This window comes from Vulpes lagopus, chromosome 12, assembly GCF_018345385.1.
Source record: "Vulpes lagopus strain Blue_001 chromosome 12, ASM1834538v1, whole genome shotgun sequence".
Lineage (NCBI taxonomy): Eukaryota > Metazoa > Chordata > Mammalia > Carnivora > Canidae > Vulpes > Vulpes lagopus.
Genome location: NC_054835.1, coordinates 71,138,487 through 71,152,954, shown reverse-complemented (window position 1 = coordinate 71,152,954; position 14,468 = coordinate 71,138,487).

Genomic DNA, 14,468 nt, shown 5'->3' with positions numbered 1-14,468 from the left:
AGAGATTACAAAACAAAACTTAAAAACAATAAATAAAGAAAAAGACCAGATGTCATTTCTTATTTACAGCCCAGTTGGGAGAGCAACATAGCAGCTGGCATATGAAAAAAATGGTAAGAAATGAGTCTCCAAAATACATTGGCTTAAGTAAAATAGAAGCGAATAGTGCCTCTGCTCCATATAGTTATCAAGTATCCAACTGGTGGAACACTCCATGGCTTCATCTGTAGGTCTACATCAATCAGAAGTCTACCTTTTATTATTCCTAGCTGAGTAAATAGCACTGTAGCTGTGTACAGTGAATAATTGGCAAGTCCCAGATCCCAATGTTAGATAAATGCTAGTGGGATTAGCTGGCCTGAAATGCAGTCAGATCCATGAACTTCCTTGTAGACTAAGGTTTACCATAGAATTAATAGACATACCTATGTCTTCAGTCAACAGGCATCCATCCCCTAGCCCCCCATCTCACCAAGACAACTTAGAATAAATGGTTAGCATTTTAAGATGTAACTTATAAGAACTATAGATCTTGCTTTCATCATGTTTCAAAGTAAATACTATTGGCATCTTGGGGAAGGGAGCCCCTTATATGTAAAACTGCATTTCAGGATGCCAGCATCCCTCCCCAGATACTAAATGCCACTAACAGCTCCCCCTGCCCATTAGTCCTGGTGACAAATGAAAAGTACTTCTTATATTTATATATTTTATATATTTTCCTCTAGAGGGCAGTAGCTTCCCAAGTTGAGAAATTTAATTTCCAGTTTTTATTTTGGAGAAAATAACATGCCATTAATTTTACAAGTCAAAATCTGGCATTTACATAGAAATATAGAGGAATGCCAGGGTGGCTCAGTGGTTGAGTGTCTGCCTTTGGCTCAGGGTGTGATCCTGGGGTCCTGGGATCGAATCCACATCAGGTTCCCTGGGAGGAGCCTGCTTCTTCCTCTGCCTGTGTCTCTCATGAATAAATAAAAAAATCTTAAAAATTAAAAAATATAGAACCTAAGAACTAATGCTATCACTCTAATAACTTCTGAAGTATTTTAGAAAGCAAAGCATTCCTCCTTAATGTCCCGTCTCTTTTAGACCTCTTGACTAACAAACATCCAGTTTTTAAGTGTTCATAATTTATACTCTCAGATTTTTACCTCTGAAATTCAATGGTTTTGTTTTATAAAGCTTGACTGAAACAGGTGTTTCAGGGTATCTTGCTAGAAGTTTCGAACAGTACAGTTTACTAGGCAAATTTAGTTTCCCTGGTTATATTAGTTAATGTCTTCAAGTCTTCATTTTCTCACCTACAAAAGGAGGGAAAGATGTTGGATTTTTCTCAGTCCTTGTATTATTCTCAGCAAAAACAGGAAAGCCAAGAAAGAGTGTTTCCTATACCACAGACAAAAAAGATGCCCCATGCCCAGACAGTTGAGGCCTTCAGCTAGGATCTATGTTTACTCCATACGCTGTCAACATAATACAGCCCAGGGCAACCCTGGGTGGCTCAGTGGTTTGGCGCCGCCTTCGGCCCAGGGCGTGATCCTGGAGACCCGGGATGGAGTCCCGCAACCCTGCGTGGAGCCTGCTTCTCTCTCTGCCTCTCTCTCTTTCTGTGTCTCTCATGAATAAATAAATAAAATCAAAAATCATTAAAAAGAAAAATGCAGCCCAGGATCACTGCTGGTATATTCAATTCCACGGTAGATTTTACTTTAAGAAAGTTGTTACTGTATTGGTTTCTGAGCTTTATTTATTGATAGTTTTTATTTTTCTTTAGAGATTTTATTTATTTGAGATTTTATTTGAGAGATTTAGAGCATGAGCAGCGGTAGAGGCAGAGAGAAGCAGGCTCCCCACTGAGCAAGGGAGCCTGATGCAGGGCTTGATCCCATGATCCTGAGATCATGACCTGAGCCGAAGGCCGACACTTAACCAACTGAGCCACCCAGGCACCCCTTTACTGATACTTCTTAATCCAGTAATCTAAGTATGAAGACCTCCCTTGAATCAGTAATCATTTACACTACGGCAGCATGCAGGAATAAGTAAAATTAATGGCCAAGTGTCAGGACAACCCGCTCACTTTTCCACAGAACAGAGACTGGGGCAGCCCCGGTGGTGCAGCAGTTTGGCACCGCCTGCAGCCCGGGGTGTGATCCTGGAGTCCCAGGATCGAGTCCCACATCGGGCTCCCTGCATGGAGCCTGCTTCTCCCTCTGCTTGTGTCTCTGCCTCTCTCTCTCTCTCTCTCTCTCTCTCTGAATAAATAAATAAAATCTTTAAAAAAAAAAAAAAAAAAAGAACAGACTGTTTTGAGTGGCGAGAAAACAATTAAGCAAGTTTATACTAGATCATTTACAAGTTCAGCTTTGTGGTAGTCTGCATGTCACCTCTTTTGTACTTATGCCTAAAACAAGTAAAATATGTGTCATCAAAAGTTCTTGACTTCTACTTAACATTAAACTCAAAGGTTTTGTTGTTGTTGTTGTTGTTATACCTTCTCTCTCCTTTCCCCCTCGAAACAGCAGCATTTTCTTCAAAGCTACTGAAACAAAGTTTAACACATCTTGTATTTTTAATCACCATAAATGGCGATTAGAACTTTACCACGTAGTTCCCTAGAGTCTAAATTTGTTTATGTTGCTTGCAACACTCACTTCCCATGACAACCAGGGAGAAGTGCAGCACAGATGCAATCTTGGATGCTTGTGTTTCTTGATCAGACACTTCCTACAAAATGGAGATGAAGGCCAGTTCCCTGCAGATGACTAACTTGGAGCTCCAGCTGTGCCAGCCATGGCAGAGTTGTTATTGCTTCACTGAGTAGGCACCCAGCGCTCAAGCTGAGGCGAGCTGTTTCGTAGACAGCCTCTGATCATTTATCCTGGCTCCCCTCCCACTTGGCTCTGTCTTGTGGAGCAATAGAATCATTTCCATTCTTTCTCAGACTGTTCCATTTTCTCTTGGCTGCTTTCCTCCTCCCAGGGGGATTGTTTTCTCAACTGTCAAAGAGTAATGCTTAAACATTAAAAACAAGACCTCACACTCATGTGAATCGAATAGATAGCACCTTTGCCTGCTCTGAAAGTCACTGTGTCATGTTGTCTGCCCCCCCCCCCTTAATGTCCAGTAGTGAGAGGGGAACGGTTCAAGGTTAATATTTTAACACCATATAGGAATGATGCCTCACTTTTTCCCTTCATGTCAAAGAGCATTGTTATTCTCTCATTTAGTACAAGAGTTTCATGATCTGAATATTACTAAGTCTATCTAGAGCATCCTGAAGATACCCGTGGCTTGGACCCGCCAGGTTCTTGTGTTTCAAAAGCTTCCTTTTCCCTCCCAGATAATTCACAGAATTTACCTTGTAGGTAATCAACCTAGTAGAAGAATTTCTCTGGTCTTAATGTTCTCATTGGTAGATGCAATAGATATGATGCTTAATGGCAGACGTTATCAGTACCTCTAGCCAGTAGCTGCGGCAAATCTGAAAAAACACAGGACACACCAAAACAAACAAACAAAAAAGACACACGTGTGCTAGAGAACACATCATCAGGTAATTTTAGAAGGGAAGAATGCCAAGGTCCTTTCTAACTTTTCAGTAAGTCTGTGGAAAATAGCAGGCATTCAATCCATAATTGAATGAATTAGGAGAATGAGGGGATTTTCTTGTTTGGTTGGGCTTTCCATTCCCTGGAAAATAGCAACAGAGCAGACTTAAATTTGCATAGTAGAGGGGCGCCAGCATGGCTCAGTTAAGCATATGACTCTTGATTTCGGCTCAGGTCATGATCTCAGAGTCATGAGATCAGTTCAGGTCATGATCTCAGGGTTGTGAGATGGAGCACCACAATGGGCTTAAGATTCTCTCTGTCCCTGCCCTCCCACCATGTGTCCATGCACACACACCCATGCTCCCTCTTCAAAACAAAATAAAACAATTTGCTTAGAAGCATTTGCATTCTCCTAGGGTTTCTTTCTTTCCTGCATAAGGGCACCACCTCATGGTAGTTGTATTTCAGACTGCTAATGGTCGCTAGGATCATATATTACATTATAATAATAATAGCTATCTCTTATAAAGCACATGCAATGAGCCACACACAGTTTTAAGTGTGGTATATATATTAGCTGAGTCTCTACAGCAAACACCATGAAGGAGATATTACTATTACCTGCATTTACAGATGGGAAAACTAAAGCACAAGTAACTTGCCCGGAGTCACACAATCAATGAACAATGGAGCTGTGATTGACACAAAACCCAAGCACTCTAGGTTCAGCACCCCTGTGGGTTTAATTGTACAGTAAAACTAACTTTATTCCCTTTCATCATACAGTTCCATGGATTTCAATATATGTATGTTTGTGTAATGACCTTCATAATCACAATACACAACAGTCCCATTCGACAGCACCCAGGTTTCTAACCACTACACAATACTTCCTCTGTATATGGGAACGCATCACAAGTCTAAAAGAGGGAACTTTTCAACCTCAGGGGGGAAACATGTTATCTCAGAAAGGCCACTTTGAAGACCTCCAAAGGAAATGACACAATTTCCATGGAAACTCTAAATGCCACATAATTCTTTCTAGCTTTCTTGAATGCCACTATAAACAATTCTACTGTGAGAAACGTATTTCTCAGGGCTAGGGCAGTGTGTGTGTGATGTGCTATACTCTTGCTGTCTTACTTCAGCAGTGCTGAACCAACGTCAAGTGTCCCAGTGTGATTTCCTTGCTCTCTTACCATCTCAGATAGCTTTAAATCAACTGTGCTTTCATGGCTGGCTGGGAATCTTTTCACATTGCTAGTGAGCTTTGCCAAGTACCACGGACAGATCACAGCATGAGTGGAGATCCTGACCCACAGTTCTGATTAAGAAAATAGTAAATTAAATACACAGGAAATCTGGAATGCAAACATCCAAAGAATTATACCACTAAACTATCACAGAAAAGAAACTGATTTTTAGTTCTGACTCTACTAGTGACATAGAACTGTATTAGACCAGAAGAACTCTATTCACAAAGCCAAATAGCCTCAAATGCCAAACTGATTTGGTCTTGAACTTGTTTAAATGGAATTGCCTTTTCTATTTGTATGGCACTCATCCTCTTCCTGTTCATTTTTACATGTTTTACTAAAAGGGAATCCTGGTTGCCAAACTAAAAACTTTTATTATCTCCCGTTTTTCTCAACATTTAACATCAGGCTTAAAAAGTTGTGGGGGTTTTTGGTTGTTTTTTTTTTTTTTTCCTTTAAACTCCATGGTTAAATTACTCATTAGGAAGGAAAATTAGAAACTACTTTTCTCTAAAATGCCAGATAAAAGATGTATTTTGGTGAAACACTAGCTAAAGAAAATGTCTTTTTCACTGGACAAATAAAGCGATCGTGTAAAGCTAATTCTGAGAAATGTGAAAATTTTCAGCATGGAAACTTGGATGAGACTGTTCAACAAAGGAAAACTATGCCTAATGGTCCCATTTACCCACTAATTCCCCCATTAGGCATAAGCTAAGTCACTTCTAGGTAGTTGCTCATTTGTTAATTGGAAATGCTTTTTTATTGGGGCGCCTGTTGGGTGGCTTAGTTGGTTGGGCATCTACCTTTGGCTCAGGTTGTGACCTTCCTGGGATTGAGCCTCAGGCTCCCTGCTGAGCAGGGAGCCTGCTTCTCCCTCTGCCCCTGTTTCTGTGTGTGTGCACGTGCATGAGCACACTCTCAAATACTTAAAAAAAAGGAAATGCTTTTTCATTTTTTAAAATTTTTTATTTATTTATGATAGTCACACATTGAGAGAGAGAGAGGCAGAGACACAGGCAGAGGGAGAAGCAGGCTCTATGCACCGGGAGCCCGACGTGGGACTCGATCCTGGGTCTCCAGGATAGCGCCCTGGGCCAAAGGCAGGCGCTAAACCGCTGTGCCACCCAGGGATCCCGAAATGCTTTTTCATTAACTAGATTCGGGGCATTATTAGATTTGTATCCTTGTCTATTACTGGGTAACAAACTAAGTGACAAACTCAAACTAAGTGACTTTACACAAGCATTTATTTGTTCCCATTCCTTAGTTTGGCAGTTTAATCCAGGCTCAGCTAAGTGGCTCTTCTGCTCTATAGAGACATACACTTGCAGAGCTCACTCTGTATCAGGAGCTCCAGCTGGGATGGTCATTAATAACTGGGAAACCCGGGCGTTTTTCCAGCGGTCACTCCTTCTACCCAAGGTCTCACCCTCAAGCTTGTTCACAAGGGAACAGTGTTTAGAAAGAGCATGAGACCAAGGGGCAAGGCCTCCAGGGGCTGAAGCTCAGAAGCTACACATGTCACTCTGCTGCATTCTGTTGGTCAGAGCAAGTCATGATGGCAGCAGCACAGACAGGGACTCAAGCTGACTGGAAAGGCTACAAAGAATCTGTGCACCAGATTTTATCCACCAAATATCTGGCATGTTGACCACCTTGAGGAAAATGCAGTGTAACATGCTATCCCTTCTAACAACCTTATGAAGAGAATCCACTGTAAATCTGCAAAATAAGAAATTTGATGTTACTTTAAATTTATCTCAGGATTGAGGTACATATACCAGTGATGCAACTGAGGAGAGGGGAGAGGAAAAGGCTATGGAATGTTGATGCCATCATAAATCTTTCGGGAACATTGTTTTTACCCATGCATGTATAACTTTCATAACTTAAAATGAAAAAAAAATCCATTCAGGGATGCCTGGGTGGCTCGGTGGTTGGTAGTTGAGCATCTGCCTTTGTCTCGAGACATGATCCTGGGGTTCTGGGATCAAGCTGGGATCAGGCTCCCTGCAGGGAGCCTGCTTCTCCCTCTGCCTGTGTCTCTGCCTCTCTCTGTGTCTCTGAGAAATAAATAAGTAAAATCTTTAAAAAAAAAAATCCATTCAGATTCAAATACAGCCTACCTCCACCCCCATGAAGTACTTACAGTAGCAGAGAACTATCTCAGGAAGTGAGCTATCTACAAAAATCTCTCTGGGGGGTAAGGTAATGAGAACACAGAATTTAAGGATCCTCAAAACAGTATCCTACTGCTCTTCAAGAAGGAATTAAGAGATTTGAGGCAGAATCCAAGCTGAGGATCCTCAGGCCCTAGAAACTCTTCTTTTCCTGGCTCTGCAACCAGGGTGAGGGATGGAGTGACATGGGGTTGGAACCCCTCTTTTACCCCTGACCACCTACTAGCACTTTTTTCTACCAGCACTTCTTGATCTCTGCAATCTCCTCCTCTTTTAGTCCTGTGGAAGGACACTGGGTCCTGGCTTAGACTGGAGTGGGGGATGGGAAGCAGAAGGAATTCTATAGGCAGTCCCACTTGCTCCAGTCTTCAAATCAATGTTTAGAACTGTACACTGGGGTATCTAGAAATTTGATAACATATTAGCCAGGGCAAAATTTGGGCATTTCTAGCTCCCTGGCTTCAGTCCCCCAACCAGTAAAACCTCTCAACTTGAAAACTCTAAGCAGATGTGCAAAAGAAAAAAAAAAAACAAAAAACAAAAAACAAAAAAACTTCAACTTTTAAATAACCAATATTTTCCAAAGGGAAAATAACCACACTACTACATATCTTAGCCTTGGGGGTGGTGGAAGTACAATGGGATTATACTCAATAAATAGCACAGGCTAAAAATGGTTAACATCTCAAAAGAAACCATGTGAACTATCCCCACCAGTTGATGTCAAAATTATGAAAGTGGAAAAAAAAATAGGCAAAAAGTTGTAACATTGAAGACTTATTATTTTTTAAAAGATTTTATTTATTTATTCATGAGAGACACACACAGAAAGGCAGAGACAGACAGAGGGAGAAGCAGGCTCCATGCAGGGAGCCTGATGTGGGACTTGATCCCGGGTCTCCAGGATCATGCCCTAGGCTGAAGGCAAGTGCTAAACCACTGAGCCCCCCAAGCATCCCACACTGAAGACTTTTAAAGCTGTATTGTATATTTACAGGACTGCCCAAAGCTTGAAAAGGACACTTTATTGATATTTACTCAAAGTGATCAAATGTTCTAGCAAGACTGGGGATCCAGAGATCTGCAAAGGTCTCAGGATTATCATCTACTATTTTTCAGGCCCTACTGGAAAGCACATTTCCCATGTATGTGAGTAGCCCAAAGAGTCTAAAGAGTCCTTACCTCTGGAACCCACTGACCTGAAACTGAGGCCCTGAAATAAATCTGGACCATCCACCTTCACCTGCATGGGGTGGACTGACCTGGGCCTGCTTCCTGGCAAGCCATCTGCTTATCAGAACTCCAGCCAGCATTAACGTGTGCATTCCTGTGCATTCCTGTACGTGTATGCTCAGGCTGAAGAACACCAAAAAGGCACAAGATGACGATTTTTTTTTTAATTTTTATTTATTTATGATAGTCATACAGAGAGAGAGAGAGAGGCAGAGACTCAGGCAGAGGGAGAAGCAGGCTCCATGCACCAGGAGCCTGATGTGGGATTCGATCCCGGGTCTCCAGGATCGTGCCCTGGGCCAAAGGCAGGCGCCAAACCGCTGCGCCACCCAGGGATCCCCAAAAAGGCACAAGATGGAGAGAGAAATGCCTGCTACTATTACTGCTATCAGGGTTATAACTGCTGACTGGTCAACAATAAATAAAACATGGGAAGACAGCACAGAGAGAAGCTTACATTGTTGTTGTTTTTAAGTGAAAACACCTGGTGTCCAGTGGACCTCAAGACTATAGGTAGAAACCTTGGTCAGGGACATCTGCTGCTCTTCCTCCTTCCTGCTGTGTAGAATGGACAGCCTATTACTGTTATGTCTCCACTACTCCCAATCAATTCTGGGAGACTGGGAGACACCCACGCACAGCCAAGTTATCTACAACTTGTGATATTCTAATCAATGGGTCAGATGGGACAAATGTCAAGGCCTGTAATACAGCAGGCTCACAGGGCCCAAGAACCAAGGGCATTTTCAAATAAATACAGCTCTCAGGGTGACTGGGTGGCTCAGTTAAGTGTCTGCCTTCATGACTCAATCAGGTCATAATCTTGAGGTCCTGGAACTGAACCCTGCATGGGGCTCTCCGCTCAGTGGTGAGTCTGCTTCTCCCTTTCCCTCTCCCTCTGTAATCTCTCTCGCTCTAACAGAATCTTTAAAAAAGAAAAAAAAATCCAGCCCTCAACTTTAAATTATGACATATTCTTATGCTTTCAAATAGCTACCCCCACAAGGGTGCCTGGGTAGCTCAGTGGGTTAAGTATCTGGCTTTTGATTTTGGCTCAGGTCATGATCTCGAGGTTGTGGGGTCAAGCCTTGTGTCAGACTGCGCTCAGCATGCGAGTCTCCTACTAAAAATTCTTTCCCCCTCTCCCTCTGCTTCTTTCCCAGCTCATGCTCACTCTCTAAATAAAATTTTAAATATATAGCTACCACATTATAGTATTATCTAAAAATGCCAGCTTAAAAAAATTAACATAAACTATCTCAGAACTAGGCTTAAGTAGGATTAGGGCACAATTCTTTTATCCTACTTTTGTTTCAAAAAGGTGAAATTAATCTACTGATGGCAAGCTTCTGATGTGGTCTTTACTAAATATAAACGACTAGAAATTGATAGAGGGATGCCTATTTAAAGAGCGTCCTTTTTATCATGTTAATAGGGCACTGTAAATTGGGAACATTCAGATTAGGCTGATATCCCTTTGATCACTCCTAATTGCTCCTTTTATTTTTGTAACATCCATTTCCCACATAATATTCACTTAATCAGGGGATCCCTGGGTGGCGCAGCGGTTTGGCGCCTGCCTTTGGTCCAGGGCGCGATCCTGGAGACCCGGGATCGAATCCCACGTCGGGCTCCCGGTGCATGGAGCCTGCTTCTCCCTCTGCCTGTGTCTCTTTCTCTCTCTGTGTGACTATCATAAATAAATAAAAATTTTTAAAAAAATTCACTTAATCAAAAAGGCAGTGTAACACAGACCTGCCACTTCCTACTCTAATATCACAATTTACTTGTCTGTAGGTTGCAATGTTTGAATAACAACTTACTTCTTGGTTATGTTAAGGGGATCGGTTAAGGGGATGTGCTTGATACTTATAAAAAGTACTTATACTACTAGATGTTAATGCAGGATCACCAAGCCCATGCCACGTTTTGTTCCCAGACTTAGGAGTTGTTTTACATGGATCACGAGTAAGTCCTACCTACTCTTACATGAAATTAGCCATTTTATTTCTCTCCAACAACAGCTTCCTTTAATGGAATCTCATACTTCTGTGCACAGGGCACAGAACATCTCATCAGAAAAATCTTTGTTCTTTTATGCCAGTAAGACTCCCGTTGGGCTCCCCACACGGGTCAAATAGACATGGCCTAGCTAGTTGTATCTTATGCTCAAATAGGGAGCTTAAAAACTGTAATTCTTTCATATATCATTATATGGGTAATTCATTCACCTCAGTAATGGTAGCGTAATGTGAGGTGTTATTACCTACCCACATCTATGCTGAACATTAAATGTTGGACATACTATTCATCAATCTATTTTAAGCAACACTAAATTAAACACTCCAAATATATACATCTTCTGTGTTTAAAAAAAAAAAAAAAAAAAAGCTTTCACACACAAAGTTTAAGACTTGATTACTGGGCAGCCCGGGCGGCTCAGTGGCTTAGCACCGCCTTCAGCCTAGGGTGTGATCCTGGAGTCCCAGGTTGGGCTCCCTGCATGGAGCCTGCTTCTGTCTCTGCCTCTCTGTCTCTATGAATAAATAAAATTTTAAAAATCTTTGGAAAAAAAAAAAAAGACTTGATTACTGTTAGAAAACCTGAAAGAAGTTCTATTAAGAACACAAGCATAGGGACACCTGGCTGGCTCAGCGGTTGAACATCTGCCTTCAGCCCAGGGCATGATCCTGGATTCTCAGGATTGAGTCCCACGTCGGGCTCCCTGCATGGAGCCGGTCTCTCTCTCTCTCTGTCTCTCATGAATAAATAAAATCTTTAAATATATATAACTATTATAAAAAACACAAGCACAAACATAACTTTTAAGATTATAAGAGATTATGGGTCCTCTGAACCTCACTTCATGAGAATACTTCCAAGATTGTCAACCAATTTTGGTGATAAAGATATCAGAGAAATAGGAATTAACGTGATTAGACCATGACACATCCACCCTTTGCAACATTATGCAATAGCTACAAAGAATGAGGAAGTTCCTAACTACTGACAACAATCCCCAAATTCTGCAAGGTGCAAAATATCAATAATGCTATTTATATCAAAAGCATAGTAACCAAACAATATGTATACAGATACGGAGATAAAGAGTTAACAGTAAACCATTAGAAGTAAATAAATCTAAAGAACAAATGAGAGTAACAGGGTTAACAAGAAGAGAGCTAGTCAAGATGGACTTTTTAAATGAGAATTTAGTTACACATGCATTGTGATTTTTATTAAAATATTTTTTATTTATTCCTAAGAGACAGAGAGAGAGGCAGAGACATAGGCAGAGGGAGAAGCAAGCTCCATGTAGGGAGCCAGACACAGGTCCCTACATTGTGATTTTTACAAAGCAATCAGGGCACACACACAAAGAAATAAAAGGGATGGTATTTCAAAATCAATATAAGAATGAGGATACTGATCTCTAAAATTGCCCCTTCTGGTAGTAGAATCTTGACCACTGGTAAATTTCCACCTGCAGTTTATTTCTTAAAGACATTCCAGCAAGCTTCCATAATTTTATAGCACTGTTATGACTTAAGCAGAGGGATATTCGATATATCTGAGTTTCAAAGTATTCGGTCATAAGTAAGAATCTTCAGTGTATTAGGACTAAGTCAATTCTTATGAAAGGAGCCAGACAGAAAGGGCACTCCCCACCCCCAACCAAATTGGGGTGAAGTGAATGACTGCCAGGTAACACATGAAACAAGAACTGGGATCTACCAGAAGGAAAAGCTTTTCCTGATAAGAATACTAATGAACATAGAAGGTATAATGTATTCAAGCAAAAATAATCACATGCTAAAATCATTGGGTTTCTTAAAAAGATTGTTTCAATATATCTTCCCACAGATTACAAAGGGAAAAAATAACTTAATAGAGAAATCTGGTGGACCACACCTTAACCAAATGAGTTAACACCAATAATGGGATTAACTGACACGATGTATGCCATCTGGAGTAATACACCAATATTTAGTATTCCTGCCAAAATGCATAACCTGAACTGAGGCATGAAGAAACAGTATTTAGAATATTCTAAATTAAGGAACACTCTTTAAACCACTGGGATGAACTCTTAAAACTCATTGTTGTGAAGAACAAGCTAGGGAATTGTTCCAAATTAGAGGAAACTGAAGAGATGAGACAATTGAATGCAATGGGTGTTAGGAACAGGGGGACTATTAAAAGGTTACTATTAAGACATTTGAGACAATTTGAACATATATTGTAATACATTTTATCAATCTTAAAAGTCCTACATTTTTTAACTAGAGCGTGGTTGTGCAAAAGAATGCCCTTATCCTTAGGAGGCAAGAACTGAAATATTGAGATAAAGAGGTATGCTACTTAATTTCTGGTGGTTCTACAAAGCACACATATTATACAGAAAGCAAGTATGAGTGAATCCAAATGAGGGTACACAAAATTTCAAGATACCATTGCTGCAATTTCTCTAAGTTTGAATCTTTTTCAAAATAAAATTTAACAAAGTCTCTTTCTCAAGATTTGCTATTTCCTGTAACTTGGGTTGACTCCCAATATCCTCGGTCTGTGAAACAAGAGATTTCTGCATTATCAGAATTTTAAAATTACAGTAAACCTACCATTGTAAATTAATTAGCTGAAATCAAGGAGAAACACAGAAACACCTCACACACAATTCTTGGCCTGGGCAACTATTTACCCTACTAAGGACCAGATACTATTTTAGCTGCTTAATAAAGTAGTGAACATGAAAGCATTCTGACTCCTAAGATATTATAATGTAGTTTGACACAAAAGCCCATGTACTACTTTAACATTAAAAGCTGTTTTCCAAGACAAGCAAGTCAATTACACAACTTAATCATGCCCAAATAGAGGAAGAACTTCAAGTATTTAAAGATACTTACTTGGTTTGTCATGTAGTGAAAGAGGTCCTAGTAAAAGTATGTATCAAGCAGTAGGCTAAATGCTTGATAAGCATTTAACACTCAAAGCCACTCTACGGATAGAAATTCCATGTCTCCTTTTATAGATGAATAGGTTCAGTAAAGTTAAAATAGTTTGCCCATTTTATACTGGTAAGGAAAAGAGGCCCATTGTGAACCCAGCTCTAACTCGATGCAGTGCTCTTTGAAAAGGCAACCTCTTAACACTGAAACTTTCCCTTATTACCAAACACTACTGCCTTGTTCTTAGCACCTTCACCAATCCGCCTTTATGGAGCTGAGGATGAGTGCTGTGGAGTACCCTAGGTGGGAGGTCACAGGATTATACAGCAACTCTACCTACAAATGAATCAAGCCCTCACTGAGACCTGGGGAGAAAAAAAAGATGGCCAACTGGTTTAAGTGTAAAGGCAGGATATATGTAAACATCCTAACAAGGGTGAGCCCCTGGGAAAGAAGTAGAAAGGGACTGAAGACACTTGTAACCATTCCTTCATTCATTAAAGATAACAAACCAAATCAGACATCAATAGCATTTATGTATTCAAGATAAATTCCCCATATATCCTTGGTCCGTCAAACTTTCATGCTCTTTGTCACTGATTCTACTATCTCAATAAAGTAAATGCTTGGAAATTCATTTTGCTTTTTGTTGATAAAGTCTTACAAAAGACATCAAAGGAAGAATCACTCTCATCAATATGAAATATCCATTCTTTATGACTCAGGAGGTTACAGGTCACTTGCTGTTATCAGGCCACAATGCAATCCAATTGTTTTGATGCTTTGCAAAGCCAGAGGTTTCTCCATCACCTTCTCTTTTTGTCAACAAAAACACTTTAAAAAACATGTTTCTCCATTAACAAAAGAAGCAGACTCTTATTTTCTTCTCAGAGGTCCATTACAGTAAGATCCTTAAGACAGTAGCCTGGCAGTCAACACTTAGTGTAACTTATTTCCCCTTCAATGCATCTTTTTCCAATCATGAGTCAAAATGTACTAACACCAGGCCTGCTATTGAGAAAGGATATTTATATTAAAGCTGTTAAGGGAAGGACGTCTGGGTGGCTCAGTTTTAGGCTCAGGGTGTGATCCCGGGGTCCTGGGGTCCTGGGATCGAGTCCCTCATTGGGCTCCCTGCGAGGAGCCTGGTTCCCCCTCTGCCTATGTCTGTCTCTCTGTGTCTTTCATGAATAAATAAATAAAATACATTTTTTAAAAAAGCTGTTAAGGGAACCTGGGGTTGGGAAGTAATTACTATGTAAAGCATCCTGTGATTTGTCTTCAGGTTTT